We start from the raw sequence: 12,601 nt of genomic DNA, 5'->3' as shown, positions 1-12,601 counted from the left end.
AGAAATAAGGGTTGTGCTGGATGTGGGGGAAGGCAGACTGGAGGGGCAGAGCTGCCGAATATTTATATATAAAAAACGTTTACAAAGGTATAAAATTTTTAAAAAAATATTCTTACTTACTGTTAAAACTTTACAAAATACAAGGAAAAAGACCAGTCCTCCTCATCCCTCTCCAACCATCGCTCGGTGGTACCTCCACCAGCACAGTCTCCCAAAGCCTGCAGCAGAATCTCCCCATGCATACACAAAATCAGACTCCTGGGCATGTCCGCACGTCTGCAGAATCCAGATTTCTGGGTATGGATGGGTTCCCAGCACCTGCATTTTGCAAAGGCACCCCCAGCGATCCTTAGGATGACTGCCTTTCGGATCGGTAAACCCTGCTAATGCAGATATTTGGGCTTCTTCTGTTCACCACTGTATTCCAGAACCTGACATATGGGAGGTACTCAATAAATATGTATTGAATAGATAAGTAAATTCTTTTTTGCACATATGCTTCCCTTCTTTTTTTTTTTGAAATATGTCCTCATAGTTTCACTTAACGATAGATGAGGCACTTACCATGTACTTGTCACTGCCCTAAGTTTTACAAGCATTATCTCACTTATAATAAACCCATAAAGCAACTATGATTTCTGACCCCTATTTCAGATGAAAAATCCTAGACACAGAGAAGTTGTGTAATTTGTCCCATGCCACACAGCTAGGAAGTGGTAGAAGCAGGTTTAAACCTCAGAAGTATAATCCAGTCTTCATGTTTCACATCTGCATCCATCTTGAGCCTTTTCTCAGGCTTTCAACAATGTTCTACACTTTTTATGAAACTGACAAGGGCTTAATTTCCAAAATATACAAAATGCTCCCACAGGGGCTTCCCTGGTGGCGCAGTGGTTGAGAGTCCGCCTGCCGATGCAGGGGACACGGGTTCGTGCCCCGGTCTGGGAAGATCCCACATGCCGCGGAGCGGCTGGGCCCGTGAGCCATGGCCGCTGAGCCTGCGCGTCTGGAGCCTGTGCTCCGCAACGGGAGAGGCCACAACAGTGAGAGGCCCGCGTACCGCAAAAAAAAAAGCTCCCACAATTCAGTAACAAAAAAGCAAACAACCCAACCAAAAAGTGGGCAGAAGACCTAAATAGACATTTCTCCAAACAAGACATACAGATGGCCAAGAGGCACATGAAAAGATGCTCATCATCACTAATTATTAGAGAAATGCAAATCCAAATTACAATGAGGTATCACCTCACACCAGTCAGAATGAACATCATCAGAAAATCTACAAATAATAAATGCTGGAGATGGTGTGGAGAAAAGTGAACCCTCTTATACTGTAGGTGGGAATGTAAATTGGTTCAGCTGCTATGGAAAACAGTATGGAGGTTCCTCAAAAAACCAAAATTAGAGATGTCATATGATCCAGCAATCCCACTCCTAGGCATATACCCAGAAGAAACTATAATTCGAAAAGATACATGTACCCCTATGTTCATAGCAGCACTATTTACAGTAGCCAAGACATGCAAACAACCTAAATGTCCATCGATAGATGAATGGATAAAGAAGATGTGAAAAATATACAGAATGGAATATTACTCAGCCATTAAAAAAATGAAATAATGCCGTTTGCAGTGACATGGATGCAACTAGAGATTATCATACTAAGCAAAGTAAGTCAGAAAGAGAAAGACAAATACCATATGATATCACTTACAGATGGAATTAAAAGACAACAGAAATGAACATATCTACGAAACAAAAAAAAGACTCAGACATAGAAAACAGACTTCTTGTTGCCAAGGGGGAGGGGGCTGGGGGAGGGAAGGATTGAGAGTTTGGAATTAGCAGATGCAAACTATTACATATAGGATGGATAAACAACAAGGTCCTACTGTATAGCACAAGGAACTATATTCAATATGCTGTGATAAACCATGATGGAAAAGAACATGAAAAAGAATGTATATATATATATATATAACTGAATCACCTGGCTGTAGAGCAGAAATTAACACAACACTTTAAATCAACTATACTTCAATAGCATTTTTTTAAAAAGCAATGTTCTACATTTTTTAATGGTAACATGGTATTCCACTTACAGATTCACCAGAATTTAAGAACTTATTGGACAGTTCCTCTCTATTTTTACAACACTGTGCCAGAAGCATGTGAACTAAATTTCTCACAACCATAATCTTAGTTCCTTTAATCATTTCCTGAAAGTGGAACTGCCAAGTCAAAGGGTGTGATCACTTTTAGGGCTCTTGATTCATACTGACAATTGTCCTACTAAAATATTTTAATAGAATACTTGTCTACCTACAGCATAAAGGTGCCTCTTTCTTCCATTAAAAACACAGAAACTTTGAATATCATTAAAAATATTTGTTTATGGATGTCACGTTTGGGGGAGTGTTTTAGTCCTTTTTTAACAGGAGGTACTTCTCACAGGGCAGGACCTTGGCAGTACCAGATCTAGGCAGGGAGACAGAGTTCATCTCAACACCTCCTGGTAACGCCCTGGGTACCCCTCCCTCAACGTGTTTTGGGTTTTGTTTTGTGTTTTTATTTTGTTTTGTTTGACCTCTGTGCCTTTACTGATGTTACGCCCCCAGCTGCTGGGATGTTTTCATTTCTGTGCATTCCACAAATTCACTCCCTCCCCATTCCAGCCTTTGGCGACCATGCTCCTCGAAAGATCTATGGAAGGCCTGCTGAGGGCCAGCAGAAGCCTTGTCTCCTGTGATTATCCACAGAGCACTGATAAAGAAATCCAGGCTCAGCCAGGCTGAGTAACTTGCCCAAGGTCACACGGTCTGTAAAGAGGTAGAATCTGGATTCTTAGAGCTGGAGCTCTTAACCACCACCCTCCACTGCCTCTCTCTTGGCAAAACTTGTCACCTGCGAGAGAAAATCTGAACTGTGAATCAACAATTGCCAGGACTGACTGACCTAGCAACCCTCCAGCCAAAAAAGAGATGACTTCTCCCACGCAGAGAAGGCGAGAAGGAAAAAGCCTCTACCCGTGACACCGGCGCTCCGAATGTAAGCATCACTCCTCCTCCAGAGTCACTGGCTCCAAACACTTGCCTCTGGTGGAACTGAAATCATTATCGATCCCAAAGTGTTCTCTAAATGAGCTCGCAGTCTACCACAGCCGCCTGCAGACCGGCCAGGCTCCTAGGAGCAGCTGCTTCCTTGGTCAGCTCTTCCTGGCTCAGATTTACTCTGAGAAATTAGAAGTTAAAAGTAAAAGCAAATAGAGATGGAATTTAATTATACTGAACGGAGACACAGTGTGCAAGGAATGCTGTTCTTCTCCTTTGATAAGCAGAAGAGAACGGCTGAGCTGGTACCCAGGCATTGCCCCAGCTGACAGCTCCGCTCTCTTCCCTGCCCGTCATCTCTGTCATCTAGCGATTGCGTGTAAGCTCCGTCGGGGCAGGGACTGTGTCCCGTCACTCAACATGCTACTATCTATTAGGCTAGCTTTCAGCCGGAAATAACTGACAAAGAGGTTAAGAATGTCTTAAACCATTCTGCATTGATTGTTTTTAAGTGAGAAGCCCAGAGGAAGGCGCCCTTAGGCTTGGTTGGGCAACTCAACCAAGCCATCAGGATCCAGGCTCTCCTATACAGTAGTCCCCCCTTATCTGCAGTTTTGCTTCCTGTGGTCTCAGCAGTTGCCCCCCACCTACCCCCAGGTCAACCGAGGAGAGGGTGAATGCTGTCATCCAGGCAGGTGGGGACTTGTGCCAACACAATTTGTATTTTCAGGCTGGTGACATTTGGGTTGCCAGGGGACAAGACAGAGCTGGCTATGGTTTTCCCATACAGGGAATGTGACTTACCTAGATTCTCAGAGCAGGTGACACTGCTGGTGAGAAGCCCACCCAGGAAGCCAGAGGTCAGCCTCTCTGTTAGGATCTGAGGATTCTGCAAACAGAGTAGGAATCAGGGGAACCGCTGGCAGCCAGGACCACCTCTAGGATGTACATGGAACCAGATTCACTACTCTCTCACTGGGTCAGGTGGTCCTGTGGATGAAAAAAGTGTCCTGCCATGTCAGTAAACAAAGGGTGTTTCAGCCATCAATCCACCACAGCCGCCCCCGTGGTGAACCCTGCAGGAACTCAGCATGGTGACAAATGGCTTCCGGGCTGCCGGGTTGCCCACTGCCAAGCCCTCAGCCATGGCTGCCATCCCCAACTGTGCACCCTGAGGGGACTCAGGATGTGCAAGAACAGGACACTGGCCCCAGAGAGCTGAGGTGCATAGCAAAGGAATGATTTCAGTGAGCCCAGACTCTTGCATCTTCCCATATGTAGAAAAGTGCTAAATTCATTAACTTGAGCTCTCTGGTTTTCTTTAATTAACGGTAATCTTTTAATGTTCCAACAACCTGGTCTTTGTTGCAAAAACCCTTATATATCCTACCTCCTTCCTTACCTCTTGGGAGCAGTCCCTCAGAGCTATCTGAGAGGCTGTGTCCTGGGCTTGAGGTCCTCAGAAAGTCCGCTAAATAAAACATAATTCTCAACTTTTAGGTTGTGCATCTGTTTTCAGTCGACAGTCCCTTCTCCTCCCGGGGCCTCAATTTTCTCATTTATAAGATGAAGTGGGAAAAAAAAAAAATGATGAAGGGATCACATTACATCTCTAAGGTCCTTTAACACTTGTGTTCAATTTTGTTAGTTATAGAATCGGCAAACAAGAAAAATGTTAAAATAAATCAGAGTGATGCAACAGAGGATATGAATAAAGATATGGCCCGACCATCAGGCAGTGACGCAGTGGTTGAGAATTGGGGCTTGAGACTCAGCTGGACTTGGCCTCAGGGCCAAGATCTGTCACTTAATATATGATCTCATGTTTTTAAGCCCAAGATGAGTTTTCCTTGTCTATGAAATTGAGATAATAATAGCGATCTCATGAAGGAGTGTGGAGAATTAAATAATATACTCATGTTGCCTGGTAAAGTACCAGGCCTATAGTAGGTGCTTCGTAAACTGCACTTTCAACAAAACCAAAAAGATGAATCCGCAAGTGAGAGTCTTCCTTTAAGACTTCAGGAATCTCCATATCGTGGTTTTGGTTTCCAAATCTTTGTTCCAATAGAACTATCCTTTTTCTGACTGCCAACTTTGAGTTCAAGGAAGACGCCAGGACCATCATACTTCCTGAAGCTTGATGACTACATGTTTTATAAAGGGCACTGCCGGGCTTCACCCTGGACTCAGGGAGACATGCAGAGGCCCTCTATTCTGGCAAGGGTCCACCTTTCTTCCTTTTGTGGGCCTTGTCTAGTTGGATAGCCAAATAAAAGGTTCTGCCCACTCACATTCAAAAATCTATTCATTAATGGGATGCAATTCACATTACGTGCCACTAATTACCCTAGGAAAGCAGTAAAAATTAATAAGGAACTACAGTTTAATTGTTTGATAATGACAGGGAGTTCCAAAGCGTCCTCCTGAGTAACCAAATTAACATTTAAACTAGCTCAGTCGAAGAACCTTCCCTTAAATGTAACTCTTCACTATTAGTGTGGCTTATTTATTTCTTTATTATGTCTTTGGGCAGCTCTGAAATATCAGAAATGTGTACTGAACCTTGAGAAGCTTCCCAGTGTTCCAGGATAGTGAGTAGCCTGTCTGCAGAGTTTCAGGTGAACTGTGGATGGTCCCCACCATACATACACACACACACACACACAGTAAAATCAGACTGTCCTATGTTTATTTAACCAGGAGTAGAGAAGCTTCTCAGAAACTAGTGCCTCTTCCTAAAGGGAGATGGGGGATGTGGGGAGCTGTCAAAACATTGCCCAGGGTAGGGTTCTAGAGAATCTCAGAAATGAAATGTTTGCTATGATGTCATTCTTTTTTTCTTTCGGCCGCATGGCTGCGGGACCAGGGATCAAACCAGAGCCCTCAGCAGTGAGAGCGTGCAGTCTTAACCACTGGACCACCAGCGCATTCCCAGACGTCATTATTTTACACTGGAGCATATACCGCTCTTCCAGGGTACTCTCTGGACTTTTGTTGAAGGGAATGTGGTAGTTTTCAAATATGCCCATAAAAAGTGGAGTCTAATTTCCTTCCCCTTGAACATGAGGAGGATTTAGTGATTCTCTTCTAACGAATAAAATGTAGCAGAAGTGATGCTGTGTGACTTGAGAATTAGGCTTTAAAACGGATTCAGCTTCCACCTGGCTCTCCCTTGAGATGCTTGCCCTTGGAATCCAGCCACCATGTTGTGAGGAAGCCCAAGCACATGAAGAAGCCACACGTGGGTGTCTCGGCCCACAGACCCAGTGAGGTCCCCAGGCCAGCAACACCATCACCCACCAGACTCATAACTGAAGGAGACTTTAGATGATTCCAGCACCCAGCCTTCAACCCTCCTGCTCCCACACCTGAGGCCCCAGACCTGGAGCATCAGACACAGGTCATGCCCCCTGTATTCTGAATTCCTGACCCACAGAAACCATGAGACATAGTCAATGATACGCATTATTTTAAGCCACGACATTTGGAGATAAGCTGTTACACGGCAATAGATGACTCACAGAGAAAATTTTACAGACATGGGCCTCTTAGTTCTTGAACCAAAACCTTAAGGCCAGCAGGGACTGACTCACACAGGGCAGAGGGGAATGACGAGGGAGGGCTCAGCTGTGGCTGACCACAGCCCCAGCCCCCAGCCTTCCAACATGCTCATCACCTGCTAAATGACACACCCCAACAGAAGCTCTGTAGTCCTGAGCAACTTTAAGGTTGAAGGGTTTTCTTGTAATTCACAGAGATAGGACTAGGCACGGTTTATCTACCTGGGATACTTGCTTTCCCTGAAGAGCTAAGGATTGGCACTCATAATCCCTCAAAAGTGGCCTTTCAGAGAGTCCCATCATGTTGTGGCTCATTTCACACATGCTTGGGAGAGAGGAAAAGCCAACAGAGAAGGAACAGCTGTGCTCTGGGACCAGTCATGCCCACTCCCCCACCCTCGACCCAAACTCCATGCCCCATGTCCACTCTCTCATGCCAGTACTTCTATCTTCCCAGGCCAGGCCAGCTGTCTTCTTATGCATTCATTCATTCATTCAATATGTATCGGATGCCTACTGCATCAGGGGAGACAGACATTAAACAACAAATCATACAAACAAAGAATTCTACTTGTCCTAAGCACTTGGAGGGAGAAGTACAAGGTCCTCTGGGGAACTAGGGATATTTAAGTTGAGATCTGAAAAATTAGAGAATGAGTGAAGCAGACAGGGGTGCAGTGGGGGCCTAGGGAGATTGCATTCCAAACAAAAGGCCACTCTAGGGCTTCCCTGGTGGCTCAGAGGTTAAGAATCTGCCTGCCAATGCAGGGGACACGGGTTCGAGCACTGGCCCAGGAAGATCCTACATGCTGTGGAGCAACTAAGCCCATGCACCACAACTACTGAGCCTGCGCTCTACAGCCCACGAGCCATAACTACTGAGCCTGCGTGCCACAACTACTGAAGCCCGCGTGCCTAGAGCCCGTGCTCCGCAACAAGAGAAGCCAGTGCGATGAGAAGCCCGCACACCGCAACAAAGAGTAGCCCCCGCTTGCTGCACCTAGAGAAAGCCCGCGCACAGCAACAAAGACCCAACACAGCCCAAAAAATTAATTAAATAAATAAATAAAGGCCACTCTATAGGAAGAAAGTGTGTGGTTTCTGGGGACTTAAAGAATGATCAGTCAGGATGCTGGTCAGAAGTGGAGGAAGCAAGACAGTGCCCCCAGAAGGGTCTGGGGATTGAGGGAGCAACCAGACCATGTGGGGCGATACAGAAAGATCTCATCTATATTCTAAGCACAACAGGCAACCACCGAAGTGTTTAAAGCAGGAGAATGACAGGGTCAAATTTCACCTGTTAAAGCATCTCGGTCCCCTCACCCCATTATTTCCCATTTGTGTGTACACCTCTGTACAACCCAGATCACATTATATTACAGGTAGTTGTTTAGGTATCTTTCTCCCCCACTGTGTTGATGGTCTCTTGAGAGCAGAGACCATGGCGCAACCATATTTGTAATTCCATTAGGCTCCCTACTGTTCTTGGGATCAAGTGCAAACTCCTTCTGCAGCCTGCAAGGCCTTGCACCTTCTGTCCCTCGCCCACCTCCCCAGGATCATCTTAGTCACTTCCTTTGCTCTCCAGTCATTCATCATGGTCCAGCCACTCCGGCAGACGTGTCACTTCCTCAGAGGCCTTCCAAGATGCCCTAGCTAGGATAGGGCCCCTGCTAAATATTCTCAGAGAAACCAATGCTTCTCCATCAGACTACCTACCAGGACTTATATCACCACTCATACACATTATTGCTTTAAGACTTGTCCCCCTCCTAAACTGTCAGTTTCGTGAAAGCAGAGAACGCGTCTGCCTTGGTTACCATCATATCTCCAGGACCTGGCACTTTGACGCTTATACTTGGCATTCCACAAAGAGTTGCTGAATGACAGAATGAAGGAGTAAGAATGCATCAATGGGCAAATGAATGGGTGATTTCATGTATGATCCCAGCGGCCACCCAGGCCAATTCAACAGCTGACGTTGGACACCTCTCTTTGATCACCCTCCAGGCCCTTCTATGACATCATCTCTTTGCTGGCCTCAATGACTCTCCACTGGAAGAAGCCAATGTTAGTGAAGGCTTTATGGAATAAATGGAAAGTAGAAATGGGTAGAGAAGTCCAGGAAGGCATTTCTGGCAATCTCTGAGTAGTTATTACCTTAATCCTTCTGCCAAGCAAGAGGAGGAAAACTGGCAAACACCCATGCTCAGTCAACAAGTCCACGTAAATGCCAACATGTATAGGACCTCGGCTGCGTTCATAAGCTTTTCAAGTCCAAAGTCTTTTATAGGAACTAATGGGGTCAAATACAGTCCATCAGGTCACTGCTTCTCAAACTATCTCTGGTAAAGGGCCAGGTTTTAATTTTGTTTTCAATCTGCCACAGATCAATACTTTATAAAATAACGGGAATTATATACTTGGATGAGGCTGCAATGTCAAATTGCTATAAAAGTTTTTACATGCTTACTTACCGTTTCTGTACTCATTTCTTCATGGGTAACAAATATTTCTAGACCTACATCCATCTGCAAATCACACTTTGAGTAGCACTGACCCAGGTCAGCACTTGTACTCCCACTGCCTCATTCCTCAACCATGGCAGAAATTGCTAATCAGTCATCACACATTTCCCCATGAAGCCCATGCTTGGTTTTAAAATCTTCCTTATCCCAGTGTTCAAGACAGCCACTACCCTTCATACCTGTTAGAATGTCTATTATCAAAAAGACCAGAAATAACAAGTTTTGGCAAGGGTATGGGGAAAAGGGAACCCTCATGCCCTGTTGTGGGAATGTGAACTGGTACAGCCAGTATGGAAAACAGTACGGATGTTCCTTTAAAAACCAAAACACGGGCTTCCCTGGTGTTGCAGTGGTTGAGAATCTGCCTGCCAATGCAGGGGACACGGGTTCGAGCCCTGGTCTGGGAAGATCCCACATGCCGTGGAGCAACTGGGCCCGTGAGCCACAACTACCGAGCCTGCGCTCCGCAACAAGAGAGGCCACGACAGTGAGAGGCCCGCGCACGCGATGAAGAGTGGCCCCCACTCGCCGCAACTAGACAAAGCCCTCGCACAGAAACAAAGACCCAACACAGCCGAAAATAAATAAATAAATAAATAAAATTTTAAAAAAGAAAATAAACTTGTTAAAAAAAAAAAAACTAAACTAAAACACAACTACCGTATGATCCAGCAATTCCACTTCTGGTTATTTACCTGAAGAAAACAAAAACACTAACTCCAAAAGATACATGCACCCCATGTTCAATGCAGCATTATTTACAATAGCCAAGATATTGGAAACTACCCAAGTGTCCATCGATGGATGAATGGATAAAGAAATTATGGTTTATATATCTACAATGGAATATTATTCAGCCATAAAATAGAATGAAACTTTGCCATATGTAACAACATAAATGGACCTCAAGGGCATTGGGCTAAATGAAGTAAGTCAGACTGAGAAAGACAAATTAGAGTATGATCTCCCTTATAGGTAGAGTCTTTTTTAAAAAAGAAAAAAGCTTATACATACAGAGAACAAATTGGTGGTTGCCAGAGGAGGGGGGGAGAAATGGGTGAAGGGAGTTAAAAGGTATTTAAAAGAAAGTAACCCTGTAACGTTTACCTGTCATCTTCCAATTCTTCCTTCCCCTACAACCCCAGTTCTGAGCAATCGCTAATCTGCTTTCTGTCTTCTGTCTTCCCTGTTCTGGACCTTTTATACATTTGGAAAAGAGAAAAAAGACAGTCACAACCATGTACACAATCAGGGATACCACGGGAAATTAAACTTGTTTACCATCCCTACTTTACATGTCCACAGGCTCACCATTTGTCATATTCACACCCAGGATAAGGAAATGTCTATATTTTTGTATCCAGCCTAATGAAAAGTTCATGAAGTATGACCATCTATCTCATCAACGGAGTCCCTCCTGATCATTCAGTCCATTAACAATCTTTTTGCAGCTTGAGAAGCCCTTAATTCACACGTACCTACAAGAAGACATAGCAATCTATACCACAAACACAAACTTCTGCTATGTTCTCAGATGTAGACTATGTGGATTGCACCTGGGAACATGAAATCACTAGCCCTTCATTGCTTTGACTCTTTCTTCCCTCAAATTCTCCATCCCTACGGCTCACCTGCTTCTATTTCAATTTGTCACAGGGGCTCCTTCACAGTGGATTATTTTCACTTCTCATTACCCTCTTTAGCACAACATGAGGTTTTCATTCCTCCCACGTTTCATCTTTTCCCCAAGCAAGATTAAAACCCCTTGGCCCTTCTTGGGTCACCATCAGGCTGTAAGCCAACCTCCAGTCATGGTCACTGAGAGGCCAGAGAAGCAGCAGCCACGAGGCAGAGAGAATTGATCTGTTGTCTTCAGGCTTCAGATGTGAAACTCACTTGTGGAGAAAGGCAAGTTTCACTTTGAACCTTTTCTCTCAACCTCACCTCTAAAGTTCTCTTTGAAATGTTTTTGCAGCTTCCTCTTGGTCCCTGTAAACCACAGAATCACAGACAGTTAGCCCTAGAATATGCCTTAAAGGGCATCTGGCTCATCCAAAGTCCTCTTCTGAGTAGTGGGGGGAACAGTGAGGTCAGTGTGGGGAGTCAGCAGACGTGAGCCCTGCTCACTAACCAGTGATGACCTTAGAAGAGGTGATCCACGTCTCTGAGACTGTTTCCAAGGAAGGCAGATAAGATCCCTAAAATGCGGTGATTGTGACCCACTCACGGGGCCAGTTGAAAATAAAATGAGATGATGAGAACAAAAGTGCTTTGAGGGGCTTCCCTGGTGGCGCAGTGGTTGAGAGTCCGCCTGCCGATGCAGGGGACACGGGTTCGTGCCCCGGTCCGGGAAGATCCCACATGCCGCGGAGCGGCTGGGCCCGTAAGCCATGGCCGCTGAGCCTGCGCGTCCGGAGCCTGTGCTCCACAACGGGAGAGGCTGCAACAGTGAGAGGCCCGTGTACCGGAAAAAAAAAAAAAAAGTGCTTTGAAATGAAAGCACCATGTGAATGTTGGGATTTTAACAGTCCTCAGCATTGCAGTAAACTAGAGGCCAATATCAGAGTAGAAACAGTGGGAGGAGAAAGAGAGGGTGATCCAAGGTGCCTTTTGACAAAGACCTTTTTTGACAACTTGGGAGCTGAAATTAATTTAAGGACAGGAATTGGGGTGTTTTGGACCATTTGTAGTCTGAGCAAGAAAGGAAAGTATTTAGTAACGATCTAGGATGGTGGTCATGACAGAAAAAAGTGGACAAATTCAAAAATATTTATGAGGTAAAATTATCAGGCTAAGTGTCCATCAGCAGATGAATGGATAAAGAAAATGTGAGGGATATATACATACAGTGGAATATTATTCATCCATTAAAAAGAAGGAAATTCTGCCATTTGTGACAACATGGATAGACCTTGAGGGTATTAGGCTAAGTGAAATAAGTCAGGCAGAGAAAGACAAAAGCTGTATGGTCTCATGTATATGTAGAATCTTTAAAAAAATGAAACCAAACTCATAGAAAAAGAGAACAGATGTGTGTTTACTAGAATCAGGGTTGGGGGGGGCAGGGTGCAGAGGAATTAGATGAAGGTGGTCAAAAGTACAAACTTCCAGTTATGAGATAAATAAGTTCTGGGGATGTCATGTACAACATGATGACTACAGCTAACATTTCTGTAGGACATATTTGAAAAATGCTAAGGGAGCAAATCCTACAAATTCTCATCACAAGGAGAATAAATGTTTTTGTAACTATATGAGATGGATGTTAACTAAACTTACGGTATTTATATGTACGTCAAGTCATTACACTGTACCCCTTATATAGCAAGTCGTTATGCTATATGTCAATGATATCTCAATAGAACTGGGGAAAAAAACCATCAGGGCTAGGTGATGGATTGGAAACGGGAAGAGAGAAGGAGGGGGTATGTTCAGGGTGACATTTCTGGCTTATTTAACT

At 44.6% G+C, this 12,601-nt stretch overlaps 1 long non-coding RNA gene across 3 annotated transcripts in view; it reads right to left on the bottom strand.

The window, feature by feature from the left end:
- LOC132518560 (uncharacterized) overlaps window positions 1-12,601 on the bottom strand; it is a 144,140-nt gene that overhangs the window by 95,615 nt on the left and 35,924 nt on the right. For all 3 annotated transcript variants that reach the window (XR_009539915.1, XR_009539913.1, XR_009539914.1), the window contains exon 2: window positions 10,249-10,338. This is a non-coding gene — a long non-coding RNA (uncharacterized LOC132518560). The remainder of the gene's footprint in view (window positions 1-10,248; window positions 10,339-12,601) is intronic.

Source organism: Lagenorhynchus albirostris, chromosome 3 (genome assembly GCF_949774975.1).
Source record: "Lagenorhynchus albirostris chromosome 3, mLagAlb1.1, whole genome shotgun sequence".
In the NCBI taxonomy this organism is placed as follows: domain Eukaryota; kingdom Metazoa; phylum Chordata; class Mammalia; order Artiodactyla; family Delphinidae; genus Lagenorhynchus; species Lagenorhynchus albirostris.
This window is presented reverse-complemented; position numbering and strand designations above follow the sequence as displayed.